The sequence below is a fragment of the Dendrobates tinctorius genome, unplaced genomic scaffold, assembly GCF_039654945.1.
Source record: "Dendrobates tinctorius isolate UK_male_01 unplaced genomic scaffold, ASM3965494v1 ptg000107l, whole genome shotgun sequence".
Taxonomy (NCBI): domain Eukaryota; kingdom Metazoa; phylum Chordata; class Amphibia; order Anura; family Dendrobatidae; genus Dendrobates; species Dendrobates tinctorius.
In genome coordinates, this window is record NW_027361775.1 from 43110866 (window position 1) to 43123857 (window position 12992).

Consider the following 12992-nt stretch of genomic DNA (forward strand, 5'->3'; position numbering starts at 1 on the left):
ATACAGTGCAGGCAGGGTGTACTCCACAGGCAGTATATACAGTGCAGGCAGGGTGTACACCACAGGCAGTATATACAGTGCAGGCAGGGTGTACTCCACAGGCAGTATATACAGTGCAGGCAGGGTGTACTCCACAGGCAGTATATACAGTGCAGGCAGGGTGTACTCCACAGGCAGTATATACAGTGCAGGCAGGGTGTACTCCACAGGCAGTATATACAGTGCAGGTAGGGTGTACTCAACAGGCAGTATATACAGTACAGGCAGGGTGTACACCACAGGCAGTATATACAGTGCAGGCAGGGTGTACGCCACAGGCAGTATATACAGTGCAGGCAGGGTGTACTCCACAGGCAGTATATACAGTGCAGGCAGGGTGTACTCCACAGGCAGTATATACAGTGCAGGCAGGGTGTACACCACAGGCAGTATATACAGTGCAGGCAGGGTGTACTCCACAGGCAGTATATACAGTGCAGGCAGGGTGTACTCCACAGGCCCAGTGCACACAGCACACCACTGCTGACCACAGCGCAATCTCCATGGAGAGAAGCAGAACTGCCACTTTGTAACGACACTTCCTTGTGTGATCACAAGGCCGGGGCGGGCCGTGCAGTCTCGTCTTCTGGCTGTAGTCAGTCACACAGGAGGAACAACAAGGAGGTGTCCGGGTCCTCCAGCTATAGACACCGGTAAGCCTGTACGTCCCCGGGACTTTACCCCATGTGAGCAGAGAACAGACCTGTGGGATACACTGGGCCGGGCACTACTGACCCCAGCAGGGCTAATTACTCATCGTCCAAGTCCTGCTCCGCTCTCAGGAGCCTCTCATGGGGACGGTAGAGAACTTCCGGAACTTCCCGAGGCCCTGTGATGCCAGTCATACCTCAGCTTCCCCCTCGCCATGCCAGCTCCGTATACCAGAAGCCTGTGCTTGCTGGGCTCTGTAGTGCAGGTGTTCAGCTCTCACCCTGCACGGATCTGGGGCTGGCAGCTTTGGGCACAGGTTTTTCTAAAGTACATGCATTTTTTGACTAAAATTACTTTTTGTAGTTTTGCCTGTAAGGTTGAACAGTGCACATCTTAATGAAACCCAACTGTAAAATGATTTTTATCCCCAAATGCATATAAGTAAGAAAAACATCCCCAGAGGTGGAGACCCCCTATATAATGACAGTTTCTCCCATGTCATCCGTGTGCTGGCCACCTACCATCCGTTTTTCCTCCGCAGCGTGTGCACACAGCCTTAATCATTTCCAGTTTCCTGGCACAGAATGGCGTTGTGTAGGTTAATGGCTCACGCTGTACTGTGTCACTGGGTGGCATCCGATTTTTTACGCACCTATAGGCTTCAGTGGATGAGTCTTGGCCGAGTTTGCTTCAAATTTCTTTTTTTCACATGCGATTCAATCAGTGAAGAAAGATCGCTGATCTGCACGGCCCCATTGAGTATCACTGGTCCAAGAGCTGTTTGTTGTATTCATACGCCGCACTCGGACCAAAACTGCGCTTGTGTGAACCAGCCCTTAGGGTGTGTGCACACGCTGCGGAATGCTCTGCGGATTTAGAAAATCCGCAGGTAAATCCACAGGTCAGAAGACCTGCGGTTTATCTGCGGATTAGCCTGTGGGTTTTCCCTGCGGTTTATCATCTCCACAATGGAGCAGATGGCAAACCGCAGCGGAATCCGCATGATAAATTCCCCAGCGTCTGCACTGCGGTTTTCATTTTGCATGGAGAATAAAGGTACTGTACGACGCAGCAGAATCCGCAGCGTGTGCACACACCCTTAAAGTGCACACTTGGATCTGGGGCTTTTGAGATTCAGCAGGTTAGTTTATATTAGGCCATTTTCTGCATTTTTCTGACTTTGGTAAAGTTCCTTGTGAGAAGCATCATTTCTTTTTGGTGTTATTATTAAATATATATTAAATTTGTCTAGATTGATTTTCCATAAAATAAGGTACAATTTGCTCCAATTTTTGGCACAGATACATTAGTAAATATGGGTCAGCGTGTCTCCAAGACCATAGGGATTTACAATATGGTAAATAACGCATATGCGGATTTCCCTCATTTAATGCATGTCTATGGGGAAAATCTGCACCACTTTGGCCACGTTCACACGCTCAGTATTTGGTCAGGACATTAACTCAGTATTTGTAAGCCAAAATCAGGAGTCGAGCAATCAGAGGAAAAGTATAATAGAAACACGTCACCACTAGTGATGAGCGAGTTTGCTCGTTGCCGGGGTTTTCCAGAGCATGCTCAGGTGATCTCCGAGCAACGTAGCTGCATGATTTGCGGATGCCGGACAGGCTGAATACATGTGTGGAATTCCTAACAAACAGGCAACCCCCACATGTATTCAGCCTGTCCGGCAGCCTATACTCACCTCCGTCTCTGCCCCATGCTCATCAGCGTTGCCGGCTCTGCAGTGACTGAGCAGGCAGAGGGCACGATCGCGCCCTCTGACCTGAATGTCACTGCAGAGGACGCAAGACAGCAGAGCGCAGGGACAGGTGAATATGCCTCCCCCCCCCGTTCATATACCCGGTCCTGGCGCTTGTCTCTGCAGCTCCCCTGCTTTTATAAGACCTGATCAGGCCGGCACAGGTCTCTGGAGTTATCTTGGCCCACTCCTCCATGCAGATCTTCTCCAAGTTATCTAGGTTCTTTGGGTGTCTCATGTGGACTTTAATCTTGAGCTCCTTCCACAAGTTTTCAATTGGGTTAAGGTCAGGAGACTGAGTAGGCCACTCCAACACCTTGATTTTTTGCCTCTTGAACCAGGCCTTGGTTTTGTTGGCTGTGTGCTTTGGGTCGTTGTCTTGTTGGAAGATGAAATGACGACCCATCTTAAGATCCTTGATGGAGGAGCGGAGGTTCTTGGCCAAAATCTCCAGGTAGGCCGTGCTATCCATCTTCCCATGGATCCGGACCAGATGGCCAGGCCCCTTGGCTGAGAAACAGCCCCACAGCATGATGCTGCCACCACCATGCTTGACTGTAGGGATGGTATTCTTGGGGTCGTATGCAGTGCCATCCAGTCTCCAAACGTCACGTGTGGGTTTGGCCCCAAAGATCTCGATCTTGGTCTCATCAGACCAGAGAACCTTGAACCAGTCTGTCTCAGAGTCCTCCAAGTGATCATGAGCAAACTGTAGACAAGCCTTGACATGACGCTTTGAAAGTAAAGGTACCTTACGGGCTCGTCTGGAACGGAGACCATTGCGGTGGAGTACGTTACTTATGGTATTGACTGAAACCAATGTCCCCACTGCCATGAGATCTTCCCGGAGCTCCTTCCTTGTTGTCCTTGGGTTAGCCTTGACTCTTCGGACAAGCCTGGCCTCGGCACGGGAGGAAACTTTCAAAGGCTGTCCAGGCCGTGGAAGGCTAACAGTAGTTCCATAAGCCTTCCACTTCCGGATGATGCTCCCAACAGTGGAGACAGGTAGGCCCAACTCCTTGGAAAGGGTTTTGTACCCCTTGCCAGCCTTGTGACCCTCCACGATCTTGTCTCTGATGGCCTTGGAATGCTCCTTTGTCTTTCCCATGTTGACCATGTATGAGTGCTGTTCACAAGTTTGGGGAGGGTCTTAAATAGTCAGAAAAGGCTGGAAAAAGAGATAATTAATCCAAACATGTGAAGCTCATTGTTCTTTGTGCCTGAAATACTTCTTAATACTTTAGGGGAACCAAACAGAATTCTGGTGGTTTGAGGGGTTGAATAATAAATGACCCTCTGAATAAACTTTTCACAATTTAAAAAAAAATTAAACAAAGAAATAACATTCTTTTTTGCTGCAGTGCATTTCACACTTCCAGGCTGATCTACAGTCCAAATGTCACAATGCCAAGTTAATTCCGAATGTGTAAACCTGCTAAATCTGCAGGGGGTTGAATACCACTTGTAGGCACTGTATATATATTTAGACAGACATAAACCCAAAAATTATAACATAGACACAGCATGCTCTTGCCAAGAAGTTTTCCCCTCAGGTGACATAAAGTAATTTGTGAAAATATCATGCACTTTGAGCCCAGAAAGCAGTCTACGTTGAGGGTTGATAGGTGGTCTCGCCCTACGCACATTGCCCGACCCACGCACAACACCAGCAGAGGAGGAACAACCATGCATCCTGGTGAAGTTATGAAGAACGACACATGCTTTAATTCGTTTACATTTTGTTCACTCAGCTGAATGGCAGACTGGAGTACCCGCCATTTGGCACAAAGAATGCCAAAGGAACACTCCACCAGTCGCCGAGCACGTGATAAGCGCAAGTTAAAAATTCTGCGCCGGTGGTCCAGGTTGCGCCGGGGATATGGCCTCATGACATTGAGCGTTAACTGAAATGCCTCATCTGCAACAAGGATATAAGGGACTGATTCTTGAGTGGAGCCTGGTGGAGCAACAACAGAAATTGAACATTTTAGAATGCACAAATTAACACAACACTAGGTACATACATACAAAACTTTTTATTGATTCATATCTATTAACACACATATATTTGGTCTCACAATGACTACGTGATATTCCGGACATATTACACATAACATTCTGGTCTGTAAGTTTAAATATATCTGGAGTAAGATGAGGGTATAAAACTTAGTCCAAAAATCCAAAAGTACATACTTTGGCCAACACATCATGAACATAGAGAATGTGGTTGTGTAGTACATACCAAAATGTAAGTAGAAGTCGCTCCTCTGCAGATATAGCTTTGCGCATCCTTGTGTCCTGAAAGGTTATCCCAGGGCGCACTGTCTCCAAGAGTAGATCAAATGTTGCAAGGCTCATGCGACAGTATTGGTAAAATTTTTCAGGATGATCCCGCAGAGAAGAATAGAGGCGGTGGAAATGACCTCTTGTCAGTCGTTGCCTCAAAAGTGGATGGACCCACATGCGTATCCTCCTCCGCGGATCCACTATCACTGGGTATGGTTGACCAAAGCGGCGTGACAAAAGCCAGTTGAAGAGAACCTGCTCAGTTGTGTTGAAACTCAGACTATCTGCCATGTTGCACATGCAACACCAACACACCTAGTCATGCCAAGGTCACAAATGGACAGAATGGAGGCAGCCACCTGTTCCTGACCCAATAAATAGGGTGTAGGCTAATGATTTAAACATTTTGCAGGCCTCAAAACCGTTAAATGTCCATTTTGCAAACCTGCAAGAAAATCTAGGCATATGATGCCATACGGATTACATACAGATGCTGGCATGCGCAAAATACGCGACCACACCTTGCTTACGGATTACATACGGAGCACTATTTAGGGATTATTCATCCGTATTACGCATGTAAAATACGGACCGTATTTTGCGTCGGTTGGTGTGACCCCGGCCTTAGGCTACGGCCACACTATCAGTATTTAGTCAGTATTTCACATCAATATTTGTAAGCCAAAACCCGGAGTGGGTCAAACAGGCAGAATTGGTGCACTTGTTTCTATTATTCCTTGTCCTCTGATTGTTCCTCACCTGGTTTTGGCTAACAAATGCTGAGAAAAAATACTGAACAAATACTAATAGTGTGGCCGTAGCCTTAGATAAATAATCTGACATAAGGAATCTGTAATAAAATGTTTATACACAGAATATACAACAGCAGAGTGGCCCTAAACTCCGGAGCGCAGGTCCGGCTTTCATGGTCTGGTCAAACAGGTTTTTGTACTTTATTAGAAGAGTAAAGTTTGCAATGCTCTTTTTTTACCTCCTTAAAGGGTATTCCTTGCACTTTCTGATCTGTGGTAGTTTGACCACCTAAATTCCGTTATCGTGGTAATTACAGGGCCATAAGTTGAATCAATCTTGTGTCCTCTGGTTTTCCTGCACATCACCAATATCTGGCTGTTGAGGGGACTTGAATGTAGCAAGAAAAAGCTGTGGACAGGATTCCAAGGTCAGATCCCTACTGATCATAAAGTGATGGCATAGTCTAGCTCTGTGGAATCACTTAATGTGCTGAAAATAACAAAGAGAATCTGTCACCCCATTTTCGGCCTATGAACTGCGGCCACCACCATCAGGGGCTTATCTACAGCATTGTCACCCATCTATACTCATCTGGGGATTCGGTCCGGTCCGGCACTTTCCATGTTCTAGAGATGACGTTCTCCTTCTTACTTTCTGCGCAGGAGCCGCGGCAGAAGTAAGAAGGAGGACGTCATCTCTAGAAGATGGGTGGCGCCGGACCGCAACACCGCACCGGACCACGCCCCCGGTGAGTATAATATAACTTGTTTTTCTTATCTTTCAGGTTACATCGGGGACTTATCTACAGCATTTCAGAATGCTGTAGATAAGCCCCTGATGGTGTTGGCCGCAGCTCATAGGCCGAAAATTGGGTGACAGATTCCCTTAAAGGAGAGTCAGTCAGGAGTTTTGTGTCCTCAGAACTGCTAACAGTCCTACATAGAGTATGGGGAGAGTGATATAAACATACCTGGGGAGGTGGTCTGCATGATGACATAGTTCCCAACTGTCCCGATTTGAGTGCTCCGTCCCGGCACATCAGTGCTATTTTCCGGCTTCTAATACGCTCGCCTCCCTCCGAGGTCTTGGGGGATGGGGCTTCATGTTTCTGCTCAGTGTATAAATTAAATTTTAATATTCATGCCTCCTGCATCGGTTCTCCACAGGACTCAGAACTGCATCTGCTTGTTCACAGGCTGCAGCTCTCTGAGCCGCAGCCCACTATGATAAACATAAGGGTACGTTTCCACGTACCGTAACGTCTGTGCTTTGGATGGAGCGGAAACCCCGTTCCGCCCAAAGCCCCACCCCCTTCTGTTTGCGCGGTGATTACGGATGTGCTCATTGAACACATTCGGAATTTCTTCAGCGTATCCATAGAGTAGACTGTTTACCTTGCGGAGACTGAGCGTCTCCGCAACGTAAACAGACATGCTGCGATCTAAAAAGACGCGCCGCATGTCTGGATTAGTGGGTGTGTCACCCGTATATTTGGACGCATAGTGGAGACAGAATTTCATAAAATCCCCTCCACTATATTGTAACATCTGGCCGCTGCGGATTAGATGTTGCGGCTGTACGCAGCGTTCAATCCGCAGCAAATACTGAATGTTTCCGCTACGTGGAAACAAGCCCTTAGAGAGCTTTTTAATATTGGGCTGTATTGCAGGTAGTGAACCCAGAGACAGATTATACATGTCCATAGGTATACATTGTATGTAACAATGTATTTCCATGTTCCCTGTATACTGGAAGTGACAAGTCAAATTTGTTTCTAAAATTAATAAAAAGCATTTACAAAAATGTCATTTTGTTCTTTTTTGTGAGTCTCCCCAGTATTTGAACTCACAACCTTTAATATTACAGGCAGGAGCTAAAACTACTAAGCCACAGGCTTGGTGATGCACCAAGTATAATGTTTGTATACTTGATCTGTATTGCAGGCTCTGACTCCACTGTTCCATTAATATATATATGTATACATGGGTGCTGATTCTATAGTTACTGTACATGGACAATTTACTGGACTTGTTAGGAAACATTTACATATCAATTATCTTTGTCTGGAATGGGCTTTGTGTCTGGGAGAAATTATGATTTAAGACATTAATAACACCAGTAACAAATAACTAAATATCTAATTATGTCAGAAGCAGCTTACCCACAATTAAGTCTCTAATGCATAATTTAATTAACAATATCTAAATCCAGACATGGACCTTTGAGCACTTTGGACTCATTTAGATTTAAAAGCTAAAACATTCAAAGCTTAAGCTAAGTCCCAAGATACATTATATTCATCTTATCCATAAACGGGCTTGTATTGGCTACTGATGCTCTTTATCTCAAAAGTTGTGATTCATGCTATATCCCTTGTGTCTGAGTTATACGCTCAAAGATGGGAAATAAAATTTGTTTGTTATATTGATTGACTTTTTGCGTTAAGATGAAGTAAAGAGAGGATGTTTCTCAAAAACATCGAGGTTATGGGCCTAGAGGTACAGTTATGTGCAAAAATAATAGCAGTGTGTTTAAGACAACTGAGGAAAAAGCTCAATCTTCATAATAGCATTTATTTCCATGTATACTACTAACACAAAAAGTTATGGATATTTGGCTTTTGGGCAAAATTTCAAGATGATCCTAAAATGCAGTCTAACCTTTTCAGGTGAACTTAAGGCCTCGTCACACACAGCGATCTCGCTAGCGAGATCGCTGATTTTGTGACGCCACAGCGATCTCGCCCGCGAGATCGCTGTGTGTGACGGGGATCAGCAACCGGTCCCCCGCCGGGTATCGCTGATCGTGCACTATCGTCCTGGGCCGTTTTTTGATCGCTGGTCTCCGGCTGGCCAGCACGCATCACTGCGTGTGGCAGCGAGAGACCAGCGATCATTGACGCTGGACGCTGGTTTCCAATGTAAACATCGGGTATTTAAGAGCCGCGCGGCTCTTTGAAACCCGCAGTTTACCTTAGCTACCATCGTGCACACTGGTTTCCAGGGTAAACAGCGGGTATCCAAGAGCGCGCGGCTCTTAGATACCCGATGTTTACATTGGAAACCAGCTTGCTCGCTGGTCCTGATCGCTGGAGGGGCTGTCTAACGATGTCCCAGCGATCCCATCCATGTCGGATCGTTGGTGGGATCGCTGGGACATCGTTATGTGTAACGGGGCCTTTAATGTGACAGTCTCTAAGCTTTTCAATACACATGTCCAACTGTTCAAGGTTTCTGTACTTTTTTTGCACAACTTGCTGTTCTATAAAAAGGAGCTTAATGGCAAAACTCACAGCAGGTGTTTAATCCAAGAATCACCCAATAAATAATTAGAATTAGTATTTAAATGGTCTTCCTCATCATGCTGTTCACATTTTGACATCATGAGACCAAGACGACACCTAACAATTGATCAACAGTACCCCCCATTGCGAGGCTTCAGGCCGGATGTTCTCAGATGGAAATAGTGGTCACTAAGCTTTCAGTGTCACAAAGTGTCATCTTCAGGTTGCAACAGGTATAGAGAAACTGGAAGGGTCACAGAAAGGCAGAGAAGTGGACATCCTTGGCCACATCCCACATTGTGAACAGTGTCCTTCGGAACCGGATGATGGGTGCCTCTCACCTCATTTAATGTTAAGTGTCAGAGAATTCAAAATCGTTCACATCAGCGTGGTCTGCATGCTTGATGACTTGCAAGGGTACCTGACAACACCACTAGGCACAGGCATCATTGTCTTGAATGGACAAGGGAGAATCTACTTTGGACGAGGAACCAGTAGGCCTCAACGCTATTCACTGATGAAAGTCAGTTCATGCTGAACAGAAATTATGTCTGCCAAAGATGTTAGAGATGTCAAGGAGAGCGCTATGCATCAGCCACTGTTTTCACCAGACAAGCCTTTGGTGGTGGCGGTGTTACAGTGGGGGAAGCTGTGTCTGGTCCTACAGAAATGCCTGCACTTTGTGAATGGTACAGTGACAAGCCCCCACTACTTGAATAATATCATTAATCCAGTCATTGATCCTCTGCATGAACAACACAGGCCTAATTTCATCTTCATGGGCGACAGTGCTCCAGCTCATGGAGGTCTCCTCATTAGGAAGCAGCTGTTGGAGACCGGCGTTCCTCAAATAGAGTGGCCTGCACTTTTTCCAAACCTGAGTCCCGTAGAAAACCTATAGGACCAGTTGAGTATCCATGTAAAGGCTTGTAACTCTGCTCCCCAGAACCTCAATGACCTGATGGCTGCCCTTCAAGAAGAGAATGGGGTGTTATATCTCACCAGACAATAACTTGACTTGTGAACAGCATGAGACGTAGATGTCAGCTTGTAATTGATGCTCAAGGCAACATGATAAGTTATTGAGACATTGACATTTTTTGTTGGAGTATACCTACCACTGTTGTTGGCTTTTGTTTTATTACATTGTTTGAGAAGAGGAAATGACCATTGCATGCTTCTACTTAAATGCCCTACTCTCATGACAAAATATCATTGCAGCGTGAACATTTCCATTTTCCATAAATTTCACCAGAAAGCCAGACATCCCTAACTTTTTGTGAGAAGTGTACAATGGGTGCACTGAAAATGTGAACTAAACATAAATTTGTAAACTGAAAATGAAGAAAAAAGAAAAAATAGGCTGCTAAAAAGTAGCAGTGCGTGCATTTTCATATACAAACTGAAATATTTACAGTATAAACTGAAATTTGTTTCCAGACTTAGCTTTACTGTTAATCACTAAACTAATATTTAGTTGTATAAACTTTATTTCTCACAACTGGATAATATCTGTGTGATGTGAAGTCAACTAACATATGTCCCCTACGAACAGATATTCCAGCCCCAGCTGACTAGCCTACATTCCACAGTTCTTTCAAATTATTATGTTTTTGTATCAAAAACAGCATTTTGATGTCACTCCTCAAATTCTCAGTCAGATTAAGGTTTGGGCATTGGGTTGGCCACTTCATAACATCAGGGTTGTTTGTCTGGAACCAGGATCTTGCCCACTTGCTGGCGTGTTTGGGGTCGTTGTACTGCTGAAACACTCTTTTCAAGGGCATTTCTTCTTCAGCATAAGGCAACATGACCTCTTCAAGTAATTTGATATATTCAAATTGGTCCATGGTGCCTGATATGTGATAAATGGGCCCAACTCCAAAGTATGAGAAACATCCCCAAGCCATTATTCTTGCACCTCCATGTTTTTACAGTGTACTGTGGCTTGAATTCAGTGTTTATTGGTCATCTCACAAACTGTCTGCGGCCTTTAGACCCAATAAGAACAATTTTGCTCTCATCTTTCCATAGATTGATGTGCCACATCTCTTTAGGCTAGTCATTGTGTTCTTTGCCAACACATCTTTTTTTCAACAATGGAACTTTACTAGGGTTTCTTGCAATTAGCTTGGCTTCACATAGAGTTGTGCTCAAAAGTTACCCCAGCAGAATTTTTGCCTTCTTGGCCTTTTTTTTCAGAGAGTATGAATGATAACACCAAACCTTTTTCTCCACTCATGGTCAGTGGTTGGGTGAAGCCATTTATTGTCAATCTTTGGTCTCTTTCACACATCAGTTTTTTGCCATCAGTCACAATCTGTTGTTTTGTAAAAAAAAAACGGATCCAGCATTTTCTCTCATAGACTTGTATTGGCGACGGCTTGTGACGGATGGCCACACGTTTCATCCGTTGTCCGACGGATCCGTCGGAAAATCTTTGTCCGTCGGCCGAAGACAACGGACAAAGGAACATTTTTTGTGTAACAGCGACGGAACCAGCGCCATCCGTCGTTGGCTATAATGGAAGCCTATGGGCGCAGGATCCGTCACTGTCCGTCAAAAGACGGAATCCAGCGACGGATTCCGTCTTTTACAACTGAGCATTCCCGGAATAATTTCTCTTCCTTTATTTTAACCCCTATGGCTGCTTTTTCCATTCTGGCACAAAAAAATTCTCTCGCTCTCTCTCTCCAGAATTATATTCCTTTAAGTCATGCAGCAGGCTGCTGCCACGAATCCATCAAAAACCGGATTCGGTGCATCGTTTTTTTTTGCAATCTGCACAGGATCCGTTTTTTGTGCATTTTGACAGATTGTGACTGATGGCAAAAACCGAAGTGTGAAAGAGGCCTATTGTGTTTTCTCTTTTTAAATCATAATGACAACCCAAAACATCCAAATGACTCTGATCAAGAGTTCACATACCCCATTTCTTAATACTGTGTATTTCCCCCTCTAACATCAATGACAGCTTATAGTCTTTTGTGGTAGTTATGGATGAGGGACTTTATTTTCTCAGATGGTAAAGCTGCCCACTCTTCTTGGCAAAAAGCCTCCAGTTCCTGTAAATTTTTGGGCTGTCTAGCATGAACTGAGCGCTTGAGATCTCCCCAGAGTGGCTCAATGATATTGCGGTCAGGAGACTGAGATGGCCACTCTTGAACCTTCACTTTTTTCTGCCGTAGCCAATACAGGTTGACTTGGCCTTGTGTTTTGGATCGTTGTCATGTTGGAACGTCCAAGTACATCCCATGCGCAGCTTCCGGGCTGATGATTGCAAATTTGCATCCAGTATTTGCTGATAACGTGCTGCATTCATCTTTCCTTCAACTTTGACTAAGATTCCTGTGCCTTTGTAGCTCCCACATCCCCAAAACATCAGCAATCCACCTCCATGCTTTACAGTAGGAATGGTGTTCCTTTCATCATAGGCCTTGTTGACCTCTCTCCAAATGTAGCATTTATGGTTGTGGCCAAGAAGTTCAGTTTTGGTCTCATTACTCCAAATTACCTTGTTTCAGAGGTTTTGAGGCTAGTCTCTGTGCTGTTTTGCATATTGTAGGCAAGATACGGTACTTTGTGGCTTTTGTGCAGTAATGGCTTTCTTCTGGCGACTCAACCATGCAGTCCATTTTTCTTCAAGTGCCTCCTTATTGTACATCTTGAAAAAGCCACACTGCTAGTTTTCAGAGAGTCCAGTATTTCAGCTGATGTTATTTGTGGGTTTTTCTTTACATCCCGACCAATTTTCCTGGCAGTTGTGGGCAAAATTTTTGTTGGTCTACCTGACTGTGGTTTTGTTTTTACAGAGCCACTGATTTTCCATTTGTTAATTACAGTTTGAATGCTGCCGGTATTATCAATTCCTTGGATATCTTTTTGTATCCCTTTCCTGTTTTATACAGTTCAACTACCTTTTCCCGTAAATCCGTTGACAATACTTTTGCTTTCCACATGACTCAATCCAGAAACGTCAGTGGCTGGATGAAAGATGCAAGAGTCTGTCTGGATCCCAAAAACCCACTCGGCTTTTATGCCCACACAGTGATTAAAAGCAAACAGGTCACAGGTGAGGATGTTACCTTTATTAGTCAATCAAACCCAATTTTGTCAGCTTCTATGCATGTTATCAGGCCAAAATCACCAGGGTATGTGAACTTTTGATCAGGGTCATTTGGATGTTTTGGGTTGTCTTTATGATTTAAAAAGAGAAAA

The 12992-nt window shown here is 44.8% G+C and overlaps 1 protein-coding gene across 1 annotated transcript in view; it reads left to right on the forward strand.

Annotated features, from left to right (window-relative positions):
* Nucleotides 1-534: 534 nt before the first annotated feature.
* The window catches only part of TPRG1 (tumor protein p63 regulated 1), a 140563-nt gene continuing 128105 nt past the window's right edge, over nt 535-12992 (forward strand). Inside the window, exon 1 of the mRNA XM_073589412.1 lies at nt 535-692. The gene's annotated coding sequence lies outside the window, so the exon portion shown is untranslated. The remainder of the gene's footprint in view (nt 693-12992) is intronic.